The sequence below is a fragment of the Ambystoma mexicanum genome, chromosome 6q (assembly GCF_040938575.1).
Source record: "Ambystoma mexicanum isolate Mex_15411 chromosome 6q, UKY_AmexF1_1, whole genome shotgun sequence".
NCBI classification, from domain to species: domain Eukaryota; kingdom Metazoa; phylum Chordata; class Amphibia; order Caudata; family Ambystomatidae; genus Ambystoma; species Ambystoma mexicanum.
The window spans coordinates 894639452-894661674 of record NC_090937.1 but is presented as its reverse complement, the minus strand read 5'-3'; the positions used below and the strand labels follow the sequence as shown (position 1 = coordinate 894661674).

Genomic DNA, 22223 nt, shown 5'->3' with positions numbered 1-22223 from the left:
TCTTCTATTGTGTCCAGCCCCAGGCTGGAATACTCGTCATATTTTCTCTTCACGACCTCCCTCCTCCTTCTGTTGCTCTTGAGCTACCCTCTCGCATTCCTTGCTACTTGTAATGTTGTGCTCTGTTCACCCGCCCCCTTTTCCCACTCATCATATAGGGCCAAGAACCTTTCAGTCATTTCTGCATTTTATTCCTGTATACTAGTGGGAGATTCATATTGTACGGATGGATTGACTGTTGGCGTGGCAGGGGTGGCAGTTGTATCATATAACCATGATAAAACAGAAGGATTACAATCATTTTAACCATAGACACTATATTCAGAGGCATTGTGTGGGGAAGTGGGACGTGGGGTCAGCTTATTGCTATTGTAATTTGGGTGCTGTGCATGATCAGGGTGAGTGTCATATCCTCATATGAGCTGAAAGCCGTCCCATATTAGATAGGCTCCTTCTTTGACCGTGTTGGTTCCATTCCCCATGTTGGTTCCATTCCCTCCCCCCTCATTTATATTGATAGATATAAATGTGACAGCCCATTATAAAACTAGTCCAAACATTAGTGTAAAAAATATGATAGCGCATACAAACAGACCACACTCAAACAAGTATCTATGCAAATCAAAATTTACATTCCCATTCCTGTCTGCCCTAACACTATTCGTTGCGGGCGGCCCGTCTGTTGCCATGGTTTCTACTATATATTGAAACATAAGAGTGCATTAAGCATTCACAAAATATATATATATTATTTTTACTTCAACATTTTAGTCAGAGACAGAGAGAGAGAAAGAGAGAGAGAGAGAGAACTTTGTATTGCATTATCAAAATTATGTATACTTTAAAAGTTACTCATTTATTTTACTCAGTTATTTCGGTTTAAGTTACACCACTGTCTAATGGTAGGAGGGAGTTGCTTCTTTGTTCTTCACTTATTGTGTCTCTTTTTCCTTCTCTTTCACACCTTCATTCTGGCCCTGTGTGACATTATCATAGTCTTTTCGTACGTCTGTTAAATGCATCCAATATCACAGGTCCTTCACTCTAACTGCCGTCGGTGTGCAATACACACCTTCGTAGGGGCCATGAAACCTTGGAGCATTCCACCTACGCATGAAACTCCTTACATACACCATGTCTCCTGGCATTAGATGCCCTTTTGGGTTACCTTCTGTGGGGGTTATGGCCTTGTTTCCTTCCTCATTTTTGAACGGAGGCGCTAGCTGTTTTGCTATCATACGAGCCGCTTTTGTGAGCTTTTTTGTGTACTCATTAAACTCTTTGCCCAATACAGTGGCGCTTCTGTGGGCGTCTGAATGTCTGCGGAGTGGAGAGTTTGCTGTGTGCATGCACCTTCCTGTCACAATTTCGTGGGGAGGCAAATGGTGGTCCTTGCTGGGCTGATTTCTCAGCTCGAACAAAGCCAAGGGCAAACAGTGCACTCAGTTTTTCTCAAGTGAAAAACACAATTTCGACAACCTCCCTTTAAGGAGGCCGTTGATCTTCTCAACCATGCCGTTACTTTGTGGGTGATGAATAGAGCAGAGTTTGTGTTTTTGCCTAGCAGAGCAGTTACTTCTTTGAAGAGATCATTGACAAAGTGTGTGCCGTTATCGGAGCGAATTACGTCACAAATTCCAGAGCGCAGGAATACTTTCCATACTAAGAATTTTGCAGCGCACTTGGCATCCGGATGTGCACATGGCCCTGCCTCAACCCATTGTAAAAACTGAAAAACCACTACTATCATGTAACATGACCCATTGCACCTCTCTCCCATATCTGCATAATCAATATGCAGCTCTCTGAAGGGGCCTGTTGGTTTGGGTATTGTTCCTCGCAATGTTCTCAGTGTCATTCCTGAATTATATATTTGGCATGTCGTACACTCCATTGCCATTTTTGAAAGTTGTTCCTGCAATCCTGGGACAAACCAATTCTCTTGTATTTCTGCAGCGATATGTTGCTTCGCATTGTGGGCTGGAAAATGTAGTTGTTGGAATGCTATTTCTAATAGTTTGATGGGCATCACAACTTTACCTGTGCTGTTCTGACGCCATAGGAGGTCTGTTGATGACTGGCTACACCCCCTTTTTTCCCACAACTCCTTTTCCCCTACTGTTGCCCCATCTTGCAGCTCCAATATTTGTGATACGGGCATGGCATTATAGCCATCTGGGAGGTCCTCCTCTACATGTTTTTGTATCATGTAGTACTCACCTGTTCTTTCTTTTCTTAAGTAAGACGCTTCTTTGGCAGCAGCGTCTGCTGCCACGTTTCCCAAGGAGATAACATCAGTATTGTTTGTATGGGTCTGGCACTTAACTATAGCTACCACGGTGGGGTCTTGTAATGCCTCTATTAGTTCCTTGAGAAGCTCCGCGTGTTGTACAGGTGACACATCTGCTCTGTGGAACCCTCTCCTTGCCCATCTGGCCAATCCCCCGTGTACTGTATTAGTCATGTAAGCTGAGTCTGTGTAGATTGTAACTGCACACCCCTTTGCGGCATGTAATGCTTCAATGAGTCCTACCAGTTCTGCAGCTTGGGCTGAGTAATGGGCGGGTAGGCGCTGTTGTACTAGCACTTTGTATTCATCTTCCTCAAACCTCACAACAGCTATTCCCACATGTTTTTCTCCTGTCTGTGAATTAATTGATGCTGACCCATCTATGAAGAATATTTCCCCTTCAGCCAGTGCGTTTTCACTTACTATGGGTGTGTCTCCCTCCTCACCTCTATAAGTTGCACAGTTGTGCACTTGCATGTCTTCCACTGTGCATGTTTCTGTGACGAATCTTGAAGGGTTCACAGTTTTGCATCTCACTGTGTGTATGTTTGCACTGGATAGAATTATTTCATATGCTGTGTCTCTCTGCGTTGTGAGTGTGCTTTTTGATCTTTCCAATATAGCTAATGTAGAAAATGCTCCACGAGCAATGTCACAGAACATCCCATTACTATTGTTGCACTTTTCTCAATTGCGAACACTGCGGCTGCGAGATATTGCTTGCAAGTGAAGTGTCCTTGCATTACTGCATCTAGTGTTCCACTGTAATAGGCCAGTGGCTTGTGTCCCAAAGATGTTTTTTGTGTCAGTACTGCTGTCATGAGTGCCCCTTTGCAATGCGAGAACAGATAAAACTCGCGCTTATAGTCTGGGTTCGCAAGTACTGGCACACTTGAAATTACCTCTTTAAGTGATGTGAAGGCATCATCCAGTTCTGCTGACCATTGTATTTCTGTGTTTTCTCTTTGAGCTTCTTTGAGGCCCTGCAGTAATGGCCTTGTGTATGCTGCATGATCTAATATCCATGCTCGGCAGTAGTTACACATGCCGAGAAATTTCTGCATTTACTTCACTGTTTTTGGCCTGCTTACTGCTCTAATGGCAGCCACTCTGTCTGGTACGATTCTCTTAGCGTCTTTGGAAATTGGTTGTCCCAGGTACAACACTTCTTGTTGACAATATTGTAATTTTCCTTTATCCACCTTGTAACTTTTATGGGCCAACAGTGTCAAGAGTGCAATAGAATCTTTCCTGCACTCCTCCTCAGGTCTTCGTGTAAAATTCTGTTGAATATGCTTGGGCTTTCATAGTACCCCTGGGGCAGTCTGCAATGCTCAAACCTTTTTCCTCCCAGTGTAAATGCTTTCACATATCGGGACTCTACCGCTAGTGGTACTGAGAAGAATGCATTTTTTAAATCGATCACTGTGAAACAGGATGCATCTTTTGGGATGCTGCATAGTATTGATGCAGGTTTGAGGACCAGTGGAAACTCTTTTTGTATAACGTCATTGAGTGGGCTTAGGTCTTGGATCATCCTCCATGCCCCTCCTTTTGCTTTCTTGATTGGGTAGATACAGGTATTGCATGGTGAATTTGATGGTACTATTATTCCCTGTGCTAACAGTGTGGTGATCATTTCTTTTATCCCTTCTTCCGTTTCTCGGGACTGTTTTACTCTGGGCAATAACGCGCCCTGTTTGAGTTTTATCTTAACTGGTGTCACTTCATGTAGCAGTCCCCCATCATGTGGGCCTGTTGTTCGCAGGTCAACTGGCACTGCTTTCATGTCACTTTCAAAATATGGTGGTGGCGCACCTACCACTGCCATCAGCTGCACTGGTACCTGTCTTGTCTATATCATAATGTCACATGGGATTACTATTTCCATTATTATTTCTACATCACTATCTGAGTCTGTGAAGAGGTCTTCGTCTGATAAATCTCGCAGTGCAATGTCGGCATTGATGCACAACACTGTGCGCCACTCGCAGCCATGTATGTCCATTGCAATGACAGCTATTCTTTGTGCTGAGACCTGTACTGCATGTAAGTCTAAAGACATCACTGTTCCCAGCACTATCTATGGTCATGCTATGGGGCGGAAAACAAATTCTGCAGGTACCCTCCACCCCTGGCGCTTCAATTCTGGAACCACCCGTGTCAATGTTTTTAACCCCTGGATGAACATATCTGTGTCCACGGGTATGCCGCGCACTTCTGACGCTGTTGCTTGTGTGTGCACTACCATCATCACTCGCATAGGGCAAACCCTGGGTGTTGAGCATACTATCCCCCTTTTTGTAAAGGAACTAGTGATGTTGAGCTTGCTGAGGAGGTCTCTCCCTAGCAAGTTGATCAGTGATTGTTCATAATACAGCAGGGGAGCTTTTACTGTTTTACCCCTCACTGTTACATCCAAATCTTCTGTGTAAGGAACTTCGACCACCGCCCCAGAGAACCCTTGCGTCTCCAATTTACGATTAGTTTGTGGAAACCTGCCTTCATGTAGGCATGATTTTTTGGCTCCCAAATCCACCATAAAAATGAATTGTATGTTCCCTATCTCCGCCCCTATCAATGGTTCCTCTGATGCATTGAGGGTCGTCGATAGTACTGGACACGGAAGTGCTCTCTGTGGGCTGTCCTATGCTGGGTGTCTCGTAGTCCCCCCTTGGCTGAAAACATTTCCTGATACCACAGCTACTCCTCCATACGGTGCAGGTGCACCATTTGCTGTTGTGGCAAAGGGGTTACCCTGTGTGTATGGCATGTATTTGCGGCATTGTGGGTGCTGTTGGACATTATGTGGTTGCTCCCTGCGTTCCTCCGGACACCTTTGATTCTGTTGTCCTTGCCCCCTCTCATCGGTAGCCCGTATGGGGTCCCCGGGTGGGGGTGACCATAATTCTGTTCATCTTGATAATTATTAGTTGGCCTGCTTCTACATTCTTGTGAGAAGTGTCCCCACCTCCCACAGTTCCAACAATTTCCTTGTCCTCCCCAAGGTCCCTGTCCCCATAACCGCCATTTCCTCCATACCATGGATCACCCCCTCTGTGCCCTCTGTACCCACGTCTTCATCCCCGGATGCTCCACACTTGCCACTGCGGTCCTCCATACTGCTCCTGTCCATTCCACTGTGACTGCCCATTGCCAGCCCAATTTGCTGCCATCCTTCCTTGTATCACTACCGATCCCTCCTCCTCCCCTGATTCCCTATCTGTGGGGAGGGCTGCTACAGCTGCGGCGACCTTCGTTTGTATTAATGTTGCCTTGTCTGCCAGCCTTCTCTGTGCTATCTCCTTCTCCCTTTCTTTGATCCTTCTGCAATGGTGTACTGTTATACTTTGAATTTCTGGCCAGCCCTTCGCTTCAATCCCTGCTATTTTGGCGAGTGCTTTCTGAACCTCTTTTGGGAGCCCTCTCTTTATTATAAAGTAAAATAGGGATGCTGATTGATCCCAGGCCGTACCCGTTTCTGCTCTCCACATCTCCTGTACCCGTAAAATGAAGTCCATAGCATCTTCCCCATCATTCATGGTACACTGAATTATTGACTGTAAATCAGGTGTGTCTGGGAATGTGTCTCTCAAAGCGTCCCGTGTCCTTGCACGCACTGTATTGATGAAAGCTCCATCATGGCTGTCACAATTTAATGTTATTCCCGGGAAGCCAGCCTTTGCCCAGTCCCTGTCTGCTTGGTCACCCACTGCTGATACCAACAAACTTTTGACATCACCCACTGCTAATTGGACTCCCGCTGTGTGTTTCTCGAATGCTTATATCCACTTACTTGCTCCTCCCGACAGCGGGGGCTATAATTTCACTAAGTTAGCCTTATCCATCTGGGCCCAGGGTATGTAGTTTGGCCACCCGCCCCCTCTGTGTATCAGAGGAAGCTGCAGTTTGTTCTTTATTCCTTTCTCAATACTCACATTTGGCCCTTTTCTCCCCAACGTTGCCATTCTTCCCATTCTATTCCTCAATCTCCCAGTCCACTCTTCTTCCATGGCCTTCCCCAGAGGTGTTTCATCCAGCCTGTCCTTTTCGACATTCCCCCTCTTGCTACCCCCAGTCTTCCCGCTTCCAGCTCATCTTTCTCTGTGTCACACCACAACCCTTCCACTCCTCCAGTGGCCATTCCCCCCTCCCCTGTGCTTCCTCTGGGCGTGTGTGGTTCCAATTCTATTATTCTAGTTGGCTCTTCCTGTGTTCAGAATAGTATTTCCCCCTTTTTCCACCCTTCCTCAGAGGACCTGTCAAGTGTGTGTGCCCTTGGTGTTTGCTCTGTTCTTGTCATGCTTGACCCACTTTGTTCACCTATATTTCGTATTCTTTATAGCTCACTCCGGGCCATTGAGAGTCGCGACTCTAGGTCTTCTGGTAGTTTTTCAATATCTACTGTAGGAGTACTTACCTGCCCACTAGTTCTGGGGCAATCATATGGTGGTGGTGCAGTGGGCCGTGGGACAACTGCGGAAGTAGGTATGGACACATACACGGGATCACTATACCCCTCAGCGGGCACTGGCTTATTCAGGAGGGGATACAACCGTGTTACCTCTATTGATCCTTCTTTCCCTGTCCCCTCCCTTTCACCCTCTTCTGCTGCCAGGGGAGAGGTAGTGTGCTCTTGCGCTATTTCTTTTCTTTTGATTGGGGGCACTTCCTCAAATATTCTCCATACATCTAGTATCTCTCTTCTATTTTGAAATCGTTTTCCTTTGTACTTTATGAACAAGCATGTTGTCACCATGTCCAACACGCTTTTATCAAACAACCCTCCCAGGGGCCATACCTGGGGTAACCCTTCCCCCTTCAAATCCGTGACCCATTGGTCATGGTACTTGGTTGTTCGTTCTGCATAGCCTGGTAAATTTTTGCAAATATGGGCCAGGGGTGTTTCTGCTCCAATCTTATTCTCTCGTTGTCCCCCCTCCTGTGTTATCTATGAGTATTGGGGTACCCTACGTGTGTGCGTCTAGTAATAACAGTTCTTAAATATTAATGTATTTCTGTGAACAAGCCTCGGCACTAAATCTTACCAAGTCACACTTACAATGACCAATGTTCACAAAAACCTTGTTGCAATTAATTCAACATTTAGCATTGCATTGTAGTTTCAAAAAGACACATAACATTTTCAATACATGACAGACGTCCAACAAACATTCAGCTTATAACACATAACAAAAACAGTCCCCTTCCTTGCTGTATGATTTTCTGTGAAAGACCCTCTTTACCTTACCCAGTTTTTCCCTGCAACCCTTAAAGTTTGTATAATATTCCCTAATATAATTTCCTCCAGGATGAGAAAAAAGAAAAAAGCGTTTTCTAATCTATACACCGTGTCTCTTACTTCTCAGAAACCTTTATTTCTATTCTCCATTATTTCACTTATTCCCAGCACTAGTCAAGATAGCACTATGCAGCGCCGCCGTCTAACCCCTTACAGAGCTAGGTTCCCATCTTCCTTTTTTTTCTCCTTGTCATCCTAACGGCCATATGCAGAGAAAGAAAAAAGTATTAAAGCACCAGTCACTTTACCCCTAAGAGAACCCCTTTCTACCTTGCTTGACCTTGTACACTCTTGTCTATATCCCACTCCTTTTATTGTCACTCGCACTTAATACTCACGTGCCCGTCTTCATCTGAGACTCTCTGGACCCGGTCCGTCCAGACAGCGCTGCCTCACACTCAATGGCCGCCCCTGGCTCCGGCGAGCGGTACTAAGGGTTTTATGGAGCGGGACCTGTACCCTTTTGCACTACTGCGTGCGCACGTCTAAGCGTACCAGTTTCCGTAGGCGGGCAGCTCTCTTGAGGGGGTGCGCCATGCGTCTCCACTATGGCCGGGGACTTCTCATGCCAAAAGGGGACAAAAAGACGAATCACGTCTAAGGGGTCACCACTTGGAAGTGACCGTCCCCGAATAAGGCAGTTATCCCCCTTTAATGAGAGGCAATAATGGACACACCCCAGGATGGAATGAGACCAAGACCAAGTGTGGTTGAAAGTAAAAGTCTTTTATCTAAATCGATATAGGGCATGCAAAGGACTCTACAAACTCCAAGAGCGCTCTGTCTGACAATAGCAAAGACATTCATTTATATTACAAATACACGTCATGCATGAGCTAAGCTATAGGGGCCACATAGTCTTGGGGATTGGATGGCGACGACTAGCTACTATGTTAGCTATATGCACGGTGCTCCATGATTGGCGGGATCCACGTGGTGGCATCACAGAGTGCTTTGGTCAGCTGGGCTCATCGGGGTGGAGTTCCAGGGCGCAGGATGCCTACGGAGATACACCACTTTGGTGCTAAAACCTTGACTTTGTGGCCATTCATACACATTCATCACACTGGTCTATATCATGTTGTTATGTAAAACCTTTAACCCATCAATCTAATACCAGGGTGGGGACACAGGAAAACAGTATGCAATACAAGGCTTCCTTCATACATCACCATAAAGTTGGCATTAACAAAGGGTCCAGTATTATGTGTCAAAGTGTCATATCAGGGGGCACAGGTCAGACTACCTTTATCATTCTATAATGTTAGATGTAGTAAATGATGGTTCAATGGGATGTTAGTACAAGGGTGAATAACTGTCTTCATGGTCCCTTAAGCTTGGGGTGAACTAAATACCATTGGGTCAGTGGGGGCACATAGCTGGCACCTGAAAGGCGGTGGGATTTGGGACCGGGTGGCTCGTAATTCACTTGGCATGGCCATGACAGTACACAGTGATTTTATGCCGGCCTCTGACATGGGGGACGTAAATACTTGATGCGGGTCCAGCAGGAATGTGGGGGGGTGGGTGAAGCTGTACTGTTTTAACACCAGCAAACCTTGGTGGGAGGAGGGGGAGATGGCCTTGTAACTTTATGCAAGTCTCTATTTACTGGGCTGCACAAATACTATTAGAGAGTAGGGTTGGTAGAGCTGGGGAGGGTATTAGATAAATTGCACCTTTCTACCATTCCCATGTGCTCACATTTATTAGGTCCATAAAGTGGAAGTTTTACGTTGGCACTTACATTACATAACGTTAGCCAGTCTGATGCTTGGAGCTCATGAGGAAGGCGAACATACAAAAGTGTGAGGTAGTACCAGGTTGGTCAATGCATGGAGTTCAGTGATAAAATGCAATATTTAAGCTTATAGTCAGGCGGGGTTACATACACGGGAGCAAGGAAACAACGTGTTAAACTAACATTTTGATTAGAGTAAAAATGGCTCAGTGCCTTAGGTGGCGCACATGCATTACAACATTTTCTATCACATCATAGACAAATATTTTATATATTGCTTTTTCTTTACTCTTTTTACAATAGCAGCAAACATTGGTCAGTACGAGGTGGATTCTCGAGTGTCCATACGTCAGGCATCATAACACGAAGGTGTCCTGGGGTGGGCGGGGGTCATAGCGCTTTAATACGAGTAAGTGGCATTATGGGTTTTAAAACCTTTTAGCAAACATCTTAGCAGCATGGATAAGACTGGGCGACTCAGGAGTTTAACATTCATGTTCAACGCTTTATCTGGGGGAATAGGGTGGAGGGTCATGAGCACCATACATCACAAGCGCTGGGGTTAGGCGCATGGTCAGGGTGTACTTGATAGGGACGACTTTGTTCTTCCCCAGACCCCAACAAAAAGTCTGGTCACCTCCAGGGCAATGATTTACTGTGGAAGGTAAAATGATACAGTGCTTGTTCTGTTACTTGTTTGCATCTAGTTGCTCATGAGAACGGGCCTTCAGCGGATCTGCCATGGGGAGGAGGCTGGGGGAAGTGCAGGACTCTCTGTACGCAGTCAAGTGGGGGATGAGCTGCAGCTTCTGCACGCAGACTGTTCTACTGAGGCCTGGGTTCAGTATACTCAAAATGGAGTCTAGGTATATTACAAGATGGTGTCTATGTTATGCTACAAGGCGAGCCGTGCAGCCTCACGTGTCGATTCACAGCCACCCTGCTTCACGGGCCCAGGTGCATGGGGGGCTGCAGATGAGTCATGAGCCTAACGTAGGTGGGCAATGTGGGGAGGGGGGTCCTAAATACCTGTCCTCCCATACAGATTGTCGGGTATGAAATATAGTGACTTTTTCCACATGCCCAGTTCAGGATGGCTTGGAATTCTGTTACTCAAGTCCTACTGTTTGAGAAGTGCTGGCCTCATGAATCATCTTTCTGTGTGAGCACAAACCCTCCAGCTTATATGGTCCTGAACCCGTTTGGACTTGGCAAAACAGGTACTGGGCCTGTCATAAAAAGTAGATCTGGTGTAGTTAACAAACAGAATAAGAAACTGAGTGCACAGTAGCAGGGTAAACAGTGTGGAACAGTGTCTTGTAGACAAAGCCCATCCGTACTGTGGTTTAATTTTAGCAGCTTTCCAAAAATGAAGTTGTCTCTCAAACATGTGACAACCATTATATAGCAAGCCAGCCATTTGGGCATCGCACCAATTTCCAGTTTTCAGGTTCAAGTGTGATTATTAGCCTGGAGGATGACTATTGCCAAGCTGGAATCCGATGCATGTGTCTTCTGTAATAGGAAATAGTGGCCTACCCCTGTACGAATAGTGGATGTGCTTGGTAAGTGCTCCTCCTCATGATAAATGCCTCCAGATCCATGGTCTGAGGACAGTCTTACATTACTACAATGGCAGGAACCATTCAAATATTTGGGAATGGTGAACCTGGGAAACCAAATCTGTCGATGGCTCCTAATGCCACCAAATAGTGTTTCCCGGAAGACACTTCCTTGGCATGGTGAGTCATACTGCGTATGCTTTAGTTTCTACCAGAACCCATCCCTATGATTGACAACACATGACTGGGCTTGAAAACATGACAGTCTAGAAGGCTTGTTTGACCTTTCCAGTTGATATTATGCTGTCTTTAATGACTAAAAAGCCCATATAACAAAGAACATACTCTATGCAGCCCTCTCAAGTGCCTGGCTCGGAAACTAGGCCACATAGAAGGGAACATTACACAGAATCATGTGAATGCCAAGCCCTCCTCAGTCAGAGAAAACACCTGGACACATAGGGCCTAATTTACACAAATCTTTTCAATGGGACTTTCCCATGTTTAAACAGTTTTTTTTATTTATTTTTTTAGTTTTTTTTAAATCAGGCCAGCAATCCTGTGACATTACATTGTCACTATCAGCTGCTAACGGCCTCACAAACTGCTTCATATTATATCCTGTGGGAGTAAGTTCTGCATACAGGCAGTATAGAGCTGTATTCAGAGGAAGGGTCAGGGTGGTACATAATCCCCAGTTCATGATTTCCAAGGCAATATTTGTATCCATTATTGACCAGATTACAGACTACTACAGGCTCTGAGTACTTTGTGGAAACATGACAAAAGATCCATTAGATCTTCAGCAACAAGAGCAGACCAAATAGGTGACCACAGTGTATGCCCTTGATTGCAGCTCCAAAATGTGGCAACGCAGAGTGTCGATTTCACTGATAATGATACTCTACGAACTTTAAGATCATGTAGACGAACAGTATGTTGGTAATAGAGCAATTCCCAGCAGTGTTATCCACACCTGATGTTAAATTTCAAAATTGCCAAAAGTTGAGAGATGTGTCCTTAAGCAAAACCTATATACAGTAAAGCTGGTAAATCACACAGGGCCTCATTACGACCCAGGCGGTAAGTTACCACCTGGGCCGTGACTTTACCACCATGGCGTAAACTACGTTTACGCCATGGTGGTTGGCGGATTTACCGCCCCATTCCGACCTTGGCGGGGCGGTAAGTCCCCAATCCCCATTTACCCTTCCCTATTCCCATTTTTGCCCCATAGGGCATAATGGGAGTGGGGAAGGCGTTAATTACGCCACCGTAAATTACGGTGGCGTAATTTACTCCATGGTCCCTTAGCGCCATGGATTTTAACACCTGCTAAAAGCAGGTGTTAAAAGCACCATGGCGCTAAGGGACCTCGTAATCAGGCGGTAAGGGTCGGCGCTGTTTACGCTGCCGTAAACCCCTTACCGCCTGGGTCGTAATGAGGCCCACAGTCTTTTTTTTTTCCTCCTGAGAAAACAATACTCCGTGTTTAGCGCTAGGAAACACTGACCTTCCCACGGTCTCTCCCCTCTCGTACCCTGTGTGGGTGCAGCTCCATCAACTGGGACTCTCGTGTCCGAGGAGAAAATCAACAGTTCAAATACATGTACCCACATGCAGTCAGCCAGAATGTCAGCAGAAATAGGAAGACATAGGGCCTCATTCCGAGCATGGCGGTAAGGGATAGCGGCCACCGCTAACGAGAGCGGTGGCGGTAATCCCTTACCGCCATACTCCGAGTTCCCTTTGCGCCATGGTGGTTTTAACACCTGCTTTTAGCAGGTGTTAAAAACCATGGCGCTAAGGGACCTTGATGTAAATTACGCCACCGTAATTTACGGTGGCGTAATTGACGCCTTCCCCACTCCCATTATGCCCTATGGGGCAAGAATGGGAATGGGGAAGGGTAAATGGGGATTGGGGAATTACCGCCCCGCCAACCTTGGAATGGGGCGGTAATTCCGCCATCCACCAAGGCGCTGCCGGTCCGGGTACGGCGTCAACCAAGGCGTTAATAGCGCCATTGGTTAGCGCCGTACTCGGAATGAGGCCCATACAAATTTGATAGGAAGCTGTCTTTGTGCATAAAATGATCTATGCATCGCTCTCAAGCGCTGTTCAGACTTCTGCTACTTGAGTCTAGCAAAAGCTGGGACTTGTGGTCAGATAGCTCAGTCATCTTTAGAACATGATGGCTGCGCTGAGTCACCCGCAGCCAATCAGTAATCAAATGAGGAGTGAAACGTTTGCAGTGAACCCTCGTACAGATCTGGCATGGTCATGCTCCTTTCCTTCCCAATGCAAGATGGCTACACTTGGCCATTCATCAAGAAACTGTGCTATATTGCACACATGAAGCAGTGTCTGCGGGGAAGTGCCCATGTCAGCTCCTCATCTGTTACTGTGAATCAACCACTGTTGTGTGTTAACGAACTGTGAGTCTTTAGCTGCTCCAAAATATGCTGCCTAAAGGAGCACCACAATATTACGAATGTGTTTCTTCTCAGAAACCAGAACTGGAGCAGTTCCCCATTCTGTGCTCATAATTGCAACTCCATCTGTGGTGCACTACTTTCTCCTTCACTGGTACCCCTCGCTCAGCAGTGGTCCCGAGAGGACCTTGTTCCAACTGTATACTTGGAATGGAAGCAAAGTGTTGCAATGGCACTCAGCAGAGAACTCACTCCCAACATACGGTATCCCGTTGTTTCCACGACAGTAATTACTTCAAAATAATTACTTCAAAATCACTTCAAAGAAACACATGTAGAAATGGGGTAAGGGGTAAAAAGGGTGTGTGGTAGGGTGAGTGGTAGGGTTAGTGTAAGGGAAGTAGTGAAGGGCAAAGCATGGGCCCCCCTATCCCCAAAAAACAAAAAAAAACAAAAGCAAAGTTAACTTTTGAAGTAATTACTTAGAAGTAAATGGGCCTCATTACAGGTCGGGCGGTCCGGAATTAACAGTGGCGGTAAACCCGCCGCCACTGTTAATTCCGGACCGCCCGATCCCGAGTCCTGCAGGCGGGAGGTGATCTTCCCGCCAGGTCTGACCTGGAGGGTTGAACAGCTCCCGCCTGCAGGCGGACGTGGAAACACCAGCACCATCACGAGATGGTGCCGGTGTTTCCACTTCCCCATTCCCATTGAGTCCTATGGGACTCAATGGGAATGGGGATTTACACCATTCCGCCTCCGGGATTCCCAGGATAACAGGGTCGTAATGCCCTGGTATTTCCAGGAGTCACGGAGGCGGAATGGTAATACGAGTCTGGCGGTAACTAGGTGGTTTTACCGCCGCGGTTACCGCCAGACTCGTAATGAGGCCCAATGACTTTGAAGTAATCACTGCAGTTGAAATTACATGGAAAGCAACAAACATTGCTTGTCCACCTCACCTGTGCTCCAGCATTGAGCGATCCTCTGTCCAGGGCTTGAAGTGGATACATTTTCACCACGCCTCAAGAAACATGCTCATCAGGCAAATCCTTATCCATCCACACTGAGGCCACTTGCTCATCAGGGACAGCAGGAGAGTTTCCACATTTTAAAAACATTAATTCTTCGGATTGTGAGTTACTGGGGTTGTATACCTTCTTATAGCTGGAGCAGGACTAAAATAAAAGCTTGAAATGGGTTACTGGCCCTCATTACGACCCTGGCGGAAAGGGTTTTACGCCAGCGTAATGCATGGCGTACCTTTCCGCCATACTACGAGTTCCCGTAGCGCCATGGTGGTTTTTTCGCCTGGTTTTTCCGGGCGGAAAAATCCATGGCGCTACGGGACCTGTTGTTAATTAAGCCACCGTAATTTACGGTGGCGTAATTAACGCCTTCCCCACTCCCATTATACCCTATGGGGCAAAAATGGGAATGGGGAAGGGTAAATGGGGATTGGGGACTTACCGCCCCGCCAAGGTCGGAATGGGGCGGTAAGTCCGCCAACCCCCATGGCGGAGTTGGCAGCTCTGCGCCATGGACCATGGTGCAAATTGCACCATGGTCCTCCGCCAGGGTCATAATGAGGGCCACTGTCTTCATGGCTGGCGCTGGGCAAGTGCACCATGTGCAGCTTCACTTGGCATCGTGCTCATGGGACCCTGCACAGAGGCTGACCCTCTCTCTACCCAGAGGAAAGAGGGTCAGCCTCTGAGATTCACCAGCGCTGGGGTCTCGTCTATCGTGACCGTCACAGAGTCTTATAGCGGCAGCTCTGTTCCTCCTGCATTCAGGCTCGGATTGCCAATGCAGCCAAGGCTGTCTATGGCAAAGAGGAGGTGCAGCGACATGGCTGACAACATTCTAACATCTTTGCACAGCCCAACTACCTTGTCCACAGAGTGTCCTGGAAAGGGGTGCTGGCAGCGCTTTAACGACCTGCGACTATTGCAGGTCATAAAAGGACTTCCAGTAGAGCAATTACTCCTTTCTTCTTAGTCCCTTTTGGAGTGCTCTTTTCTTTTGTGTTTGGCAATGATGGGTAGGACCTTTTCCATCCGAAAGACCACTCACAGATTCTTAGCTAGCCAGTACGGTTCCCATCAATGCCAAATGCCCAAACATATGAAAAAGGATAAAAAAGCTCCCAAATGTTAGTCAAGATTCCTGTGATTGACATAAAAAAACGGTACTTCTCTGTCTTAGTTGACAAATGTTCTTAACACCATACACAACAGCCCTCTGGATGTTTGTGAAAGAGCTTATATGTATGCAGTGACTTTACGAAAATGTTTCCGGTAAGTCTTAAAGTGATTTTAAGTAGTGTTGGTTCAGGCTTGTATTAGTTTGCATTCTGTGACTTCTAGTTTTGTGGGCAGCATGTGGATTATTAATCTAAAACAATGTTCTTTTGGCTGAACATGTTTCTCAAAGAATGTACATATTGTAAGGTTGCCTTCATTTCAGATGTGTATTGTAAACTATCAGATTTCCCAACTTTCCTGTCACACATGAGGTCACCCGGTCCTATTTTTTCCCTTTTGGATTCATTTTTTTTCTACCCATTTGAAATTTTGCTAAAAAACTGCAAGTCAGAGAATTCCGAACATTAACAGGTCTTGGTGGACTATTTTTACACGTCCTCACACTCATGGATCACTTGAAAGTGCTGCTCTATAAAACAGTGTTATTGTAGGTCTTGAAAACCAAAATGTAAATATTTGGAACAAGGGGAGTTTAGAAGGCATATGTTCATGTGCCTGAACTGTAGTGTCTGTTTAAATCCCAGCTTCACTGTTAAACCACAATGTCTGATCCTGGACAAGTAATGTAATCCCTTGTAGTATTGAGGACTATCTTCAGCAGAGACATTATTAACTTTGTTCCTATTTTGCTACAGTCCCCAAAGTGGCATGGGCCACCCAGAGTACTGCCCACCCCCTCAGGAGAATGAGTGAAACTCTTTGATATGCCCTGCTATACTATGTCATTGAATCTTGTGTACCATAAAAACAGCACATTTCTATGTGTGTGCGTTGGGGTAAAGAGGCAGGAGTACTACTCAGTGTGCCATAAATCAATATGCATGAAGCAATATTAGCCATGGGGTAATTACGCCTACTGCTGAGATCTATGTTTAAACGGTTGGCCACGGGTTGCAATCCCCTCAAGTTTCATCCTTCCAAGGTCAGGTTTGAGTGATGTCATTTCCTGTGATGTCATCAAATGCAAATTACAGGGACCCGCAATTAATTTCCCGCACTTGGCACCACAATTGCTAGGGCCGGCCCTGACTTTTGAGGCGTGTACCTCAAAGCAGATGTTGGGATAGGGAAGTATTAGATGAGGTAATACAGCTCCTATTCCGATCTCACTGGCTGTTACCACGCCACCTCCTTCGTCCTGCAGGTGCAGATGCTAATTCCACAGTATTACTCTAAACTGGCTGCTCTACAGGATGCTGTTGGCTAGTCAGCCCAAGTTATAGTCCTCAAGATAAGCACACGCCTTCGAAAAGGGCTGTGATGCTGACTCAGTGGCGGCTTTAGCCCTGGCAGCTCCCCGGGTGGAAAACAAATGTGGTTCCGCCCTCATAGAATTTGAAGTATAAACCGTGGCCAGCACGGCGGCAGGGAGCTTTTCCCTTAAATAGGGTGCTGCTAAAGGGCCAGTTCTGGGAAGCATTTCAGATGCCCTTCCATGCTGGCATTATGGCAGCCATGGCGACCTCATATAAGAAAAACACTCCTCCCCACCTGCATGCATGAACAATAAAACTGCACTGTTGCAAAATGCATACAGGGCACCTGCCACCTAGATTTCTTTCCCAGTCTGGCTTGCGGATTCAAAGGTTCTGTGTGTCAAAACCCAGGTGCCCTAATTTGCGTATGCATCGACATCAGAGGTCACATCACAGAAAATAACTGGAGTCTCATAATTCTTGTATAAACTAGAGCATCATTGGTAATTACATTAAAAAATGATTTCTTATATGAGAGCGGAATTTTTTAAACACCAAAATCTAAAATTGTCATCACTGTGGTGTGCTCCCCTTTAAATAATAGCAAGTCCCTGCTAACAGCTGGTTCTTAAGAGGCATGTGGGTGACCATCTGTCCATGCAAATAAAAGGGATCAGCGATTTCCCACTCATCAGTCAATACCAATGGACTCCCTGCCTGCTGGGTCTTTCTCGACAATGACAGTGCCCGCCTGTGAGGCAACGTTGTCCCTGATGTCCCCTTGTTAGTGGCCCCCTGCTGGGCAACTCTGCAACTGTATGCTGGTGCCCCTGCTAGGCAACTCCGGCGCTGTTTGTTGTAATGGCTTGCGTGCCCCCATGCCATGGTGAGTCTGTGTAACCATGGGCTGTAAGGGTGCATCTCTTTCCGAAGGTGACAACCGGGTGCCCCCAGCAATGATGTGCCTGGACTCCTGTGCCTTTGAGGTCTAGGCATAACAATGACAATGTGGAAGAGGAACCCCTGCGGGCCATCAGTCGCCCGCCAGGGAAGAGTAGAAGGTCCCCTGCTGCTGTGTTGCAGACCGGTGCGAGATGAAGGAAGGTTGGGAAGAAGCTGAGCGGCCTCTGCCACGTCCTGGAGAGAGAGCACAAAGCCAGCGGCAGCACCACAAAAAATAAGGTTAGCTCCCACCAAGGAGGGAAAGCATGTAAGGTGCGTCTTTGCCGGCCCCTGAACTGTGGGTTTGACTGTTCTGAACTGATGCTTGTGCAGCTACAAAATGGTTTCCAGCAACTCCGCAAGTGCTCAATGGACCCAGTAACATGCATTTGTGATGCTCTGTGCCTGCATTTCATGTATATGCTCAAAGTGGTCCCAGCTAAAATGTTCATGAGAAGCTGTGCTCCTGCACATGGCTGGCATGCTCTATATGGTGCCAGTAGCTGACAATGGTGTTGGTCGGTGTTGGAAGTTCCACTCACCGCAGGTTAATAAGGGCTTTCTTAATATGTGGTAGAACTACCAACATGCCACCAGCAGTCCACCAACCCTGACACTCACCCCCAACATGTACATAATGCTCACTATATCTGTTATGTTTATAACTGCCTGAGTCCAAGTGTCTGTGATTATTTGTTCCAACCAATGATTCCCAAGTGGTCATGCATTACTGGTCATTGCTGTTGATTCCTTGATGTCCAGTGATATTTGTCTTTGTTTTTTATCGAAAAAGAGGAGTGTGGTGTCCTCCCCCTGTATGATGTAATGAGTCCCTGCAAAGGGCTTGTGCTTAAGTCTCATGTGGGTGACCATGTAATAAAAGGAATGAGAAGTTTCCCGCTCATCAGTCAATACCAACTCCCTGCCTGTCATGTCTTTCTTGCAGCACTGCACTGACACTTTGTAGCAGGCAGACGTCCTGCCCTGCATGGCCCTCCACCAGGACAGTACCCCTCTGCGAGGCAACCCTGTCCCTGATGTCCCCATGTCAGCAGAGCCCCTGTTGGGCAAATCTGCAACTGCATGCCGGTGCCCCTGCTGGGCAACTCTGGTGCTTTGTGTTGTAATGGCCTGCGTGCCCCCCGTCCTTGGGTGTCGGATGGGTGCCCACAGCATTGATGAGCCTGGACCCCCTATGCCCTGGGGTCCAGGCATAACAATCACCTCTTAGTAGTGTTGCTCCCCGCACTGGCAGGGCCGATGCCAGCTTGGAAGCAGGACATTTTTTCACTTAAATACCATAGCTGTGAATTTACCCGTGGCTTGAGGTTTTGGTCCGCAGTAAACACAACACGCGCTTAGAAACCTCTGGGTATAAAGCGCGTTGTAAATAACCTATCATATCATTGTCTCGGGAGGATAGCTCAGTAGGCAACGTGCTCGCCTGGGAAACAAGACAATACGGAGCACCACAGGTTCGATCCCTGGGTCCACGCTTAGAAACCTCTGTGTATTAAGCGCGTTATAAATAACCTATCATATCATATCATCACACCCTCGAAGCTGCAAACACAGCAGCAAAGGGGAGGATGAGAAGCAATGATGTTAATTAAGTAATGGTACATTAAGATGCAGAGGGCACCTTTTTGTCTGCCTACAATGGCTTTACCGGGGTCTGCTTCTGTCAGTAACAGAGTCTTAACCTTAGTGACCAGCAGTATACACCCTTTCTCCCACCAAAAATATCATGCCATTTCAGGCAAAAAAGTTATGGGTGGGGCTGAGTGCAAAAACTATCCTCATTTCTGAAAATGAATCATGTACTGATGTGCCAGCTATACAAGAGTTTACAATTGGGATTATACTAACACCGCGTAATTGCCCTTGCTAATTGTACTTGCTTCGTCTACATATATTTTCAAATGGCTGCTACTTGCGCAATACACTTAATCTACTCTATTAAATACTATTAAAAAAATGTATACGTGCTCCTTTCTAAATCTTAGCCAGTTGTCCTCGATGTGGTGGGTTTCCAGCGCGTTTTGTCCTTTTAGTGAAACCAGTGGAGCAATGTAAAGTATAAACAGTTTTGTAGTGAAAGGCACTAGAAACCCTCGAACCCACTGTGGAATGATGGCATCTATGAACTATGGTACTTCCAGGATGACAGCTTGGGAAAGGTTTTCAAAGACTTCCGGGAGCTGGCAAGGAAGTGGCGCTCTATGTAAGTGAAAACACCCCGTGCCCTCACTAGCGTGGGCAGCACTGGTGGAGAGGTTTACCACACAAAAAAGGCAATGGCATGGGTCCAGCTTGGGTAAGCTTTGCAAAGGCTTACTCAAAATGGTGTGGCAGTGGCAGTCTATCTAACATAAATTCTCCTCCCACTGCTGGAATGGCACGGCAGGTGCCAGCAGGAGCGGGAGAGGGGCGGGTGTTTCACTTAATGGGGAGCCATTATTTAACACAGGGTGCCACGACCGCCAAGTAGAAGGTGTGATAAGCACAGTTGGGTATACAATTGTATCTCTGCTTTTTTTTCCAATTAAGCGAAAGTTTCAGTTGATTGGCATCTAATGCTGGATAACAAACATCTCGGATGCAGTTTTAACCTGACTGTCATCGTCATGCAAGTAGCTGCCACTTTTGGAGTCAATGATTTGGGCAAAAGTTCATATAGGTATTAAAACAAAAGTAGATGAGAACTCCACATGGGCTGTTGGTGGATGTGGACCTCGCAGAGCCAGTTTACCTGGGTGGGTGTGATTATGGATGAAGGTAACCAACTAGGATAGAGCTAAGCTCTCCGCCCAAAAACTTTCAAATTATATTGTTAACAAAGCAGAAGGCTATGGTCAATTGTGTCATATGCAACTGACGTTCTAGCATTCCAGCAGCATTAGTACGTACACCTTGCCTTGGTCCACAGTGGGGAGGGCCGCTGAGGAAAGGTCAGTATTGTTTTATTTTCACATTTGCACATATTCCTGGACTTCCTACCATCTCTCACAATCCCTATATCCCTTTGAAGTAAGAAATGTGTACGTTATGTCTCATTCTTAACATATGTTAAATGTCAGCTGTTTGTCATGATTAAACCCCTAAACCTTGCTTAGAAGTTTGGGTTTGCGACATTAGCTTGCATGCTGCAATATAGGGTCACTTTGAAAAACATTTCCAGAGCCATTTAGTTTCCCAGTCCACCTCTGGAGCTATTTTATTTTAGGTGTGACTGTTGTATTTGGTAGGCATCTATAAACACGTTACCATTATCTCTACACATTCGTCTCATTCTCACAGACCTGTCCTCTCCTCGTCACTTTCTTGCCCCCTCATCTTCCTAACCCTCCACTTAACTACCCGTTCTGATGTTTCTTCCTATTGTATTTCCAAGATTGATACTCTTATATTGTAATTGGCCACTTCCTGTTCTTCACCGTCAGCCTATCATCTACTTCTTATCCTACTCCTGTTTCGTCTGCTGTGCCTTGCTTTACTCCACTCTTAGAGAATTGAACCTCCATTTCGCTTCAATGGGCTACTGTCACTGCAGCCACTTCTGTCTTACTTCATCTCTTATCTCCTTTGAATATTGTTTCTTTCTCATTGGACTGTAATTATTCATTATCTACTGGCATTCAAGCATAGTACTACTTTACCCATTCTTAAAAGTCTTCCTTGGATCTCTCTGTCCTTTCTATCATCCTTTGTCCAATCTTCCTTTCTTATCTCAACCCCTGAAATACACAGTTCAAACTCAGCTGTTCCGTTATCTAGCATCTAACTCGCCTTATCATCCTTTGCAATATGGGTTTCATTCTGCTCACTCTATGGAGGCTGTTCTTTTGTATGACACCTATATTCTCACTTCTGCTCGTCATGCAAAGCAATCCTCCCTCATTATTATTCTTCATCTCGTTGCTACATTTGATATGGCGGGTCACGCTATTCTTTGTTCATCTCTTTATTCTCTTTATGTGACACTTGTGAAGAATTGTCACCTGGCAAGGGTGTAGAGGCCCTGATTTTTATTAGTTTTATGTGTAGTAATTAATACATACAGAAAGTGTGACCTGCTCATCAACTCCCCCTTCTGTAAACTCCATGTCAAAAGCATAACATACATCTGTGTTCTGCTGCACCAGTTTCTTTTTATCTGCATCTCCAGCGCCACACAGAGCAGATTCAGAGATCCCATAAACCCTGTTTGACAACTGCAGTAACAGCCACGTCACGGCAGTGCAGAGGTTGCATTTAAGTGTTTGCCTCTGTTCCAAATTCCATATGATTATGATAAACTCCCCCACTTGGTTGCAGACCAATCTGAAAATATAAGCATACTCCTTGTGGTAAGGTGGTGAAGGGTTTCCATAATAAAAGCCACATCAGATTGACTCATACACATGCCAGCACTGTTAGCCCAGAACAGCTGTGGAATAGTTGTGTGTATTATAGTCGGACAACCTGTTCCTGCCAGTAAGCAGGAGA

General features: G+C 46.1%; 1 protein-coding gene across 1 annotated transcript in view; it reads right to left on the bottom strand.

Annotated features, from left to right (window-relative positions):
• The window catches only part of GALNTL6 (polypeptide N-acetylgalactosaminyltransferase like 6), a 2999321-nt gene that overhangs the window by 107865 nt on the left and 2869233 nt on the right, over positions 1–22223 (bottom strand). The gene's annotated exons all lie outside the window — the stretch shown is intronic.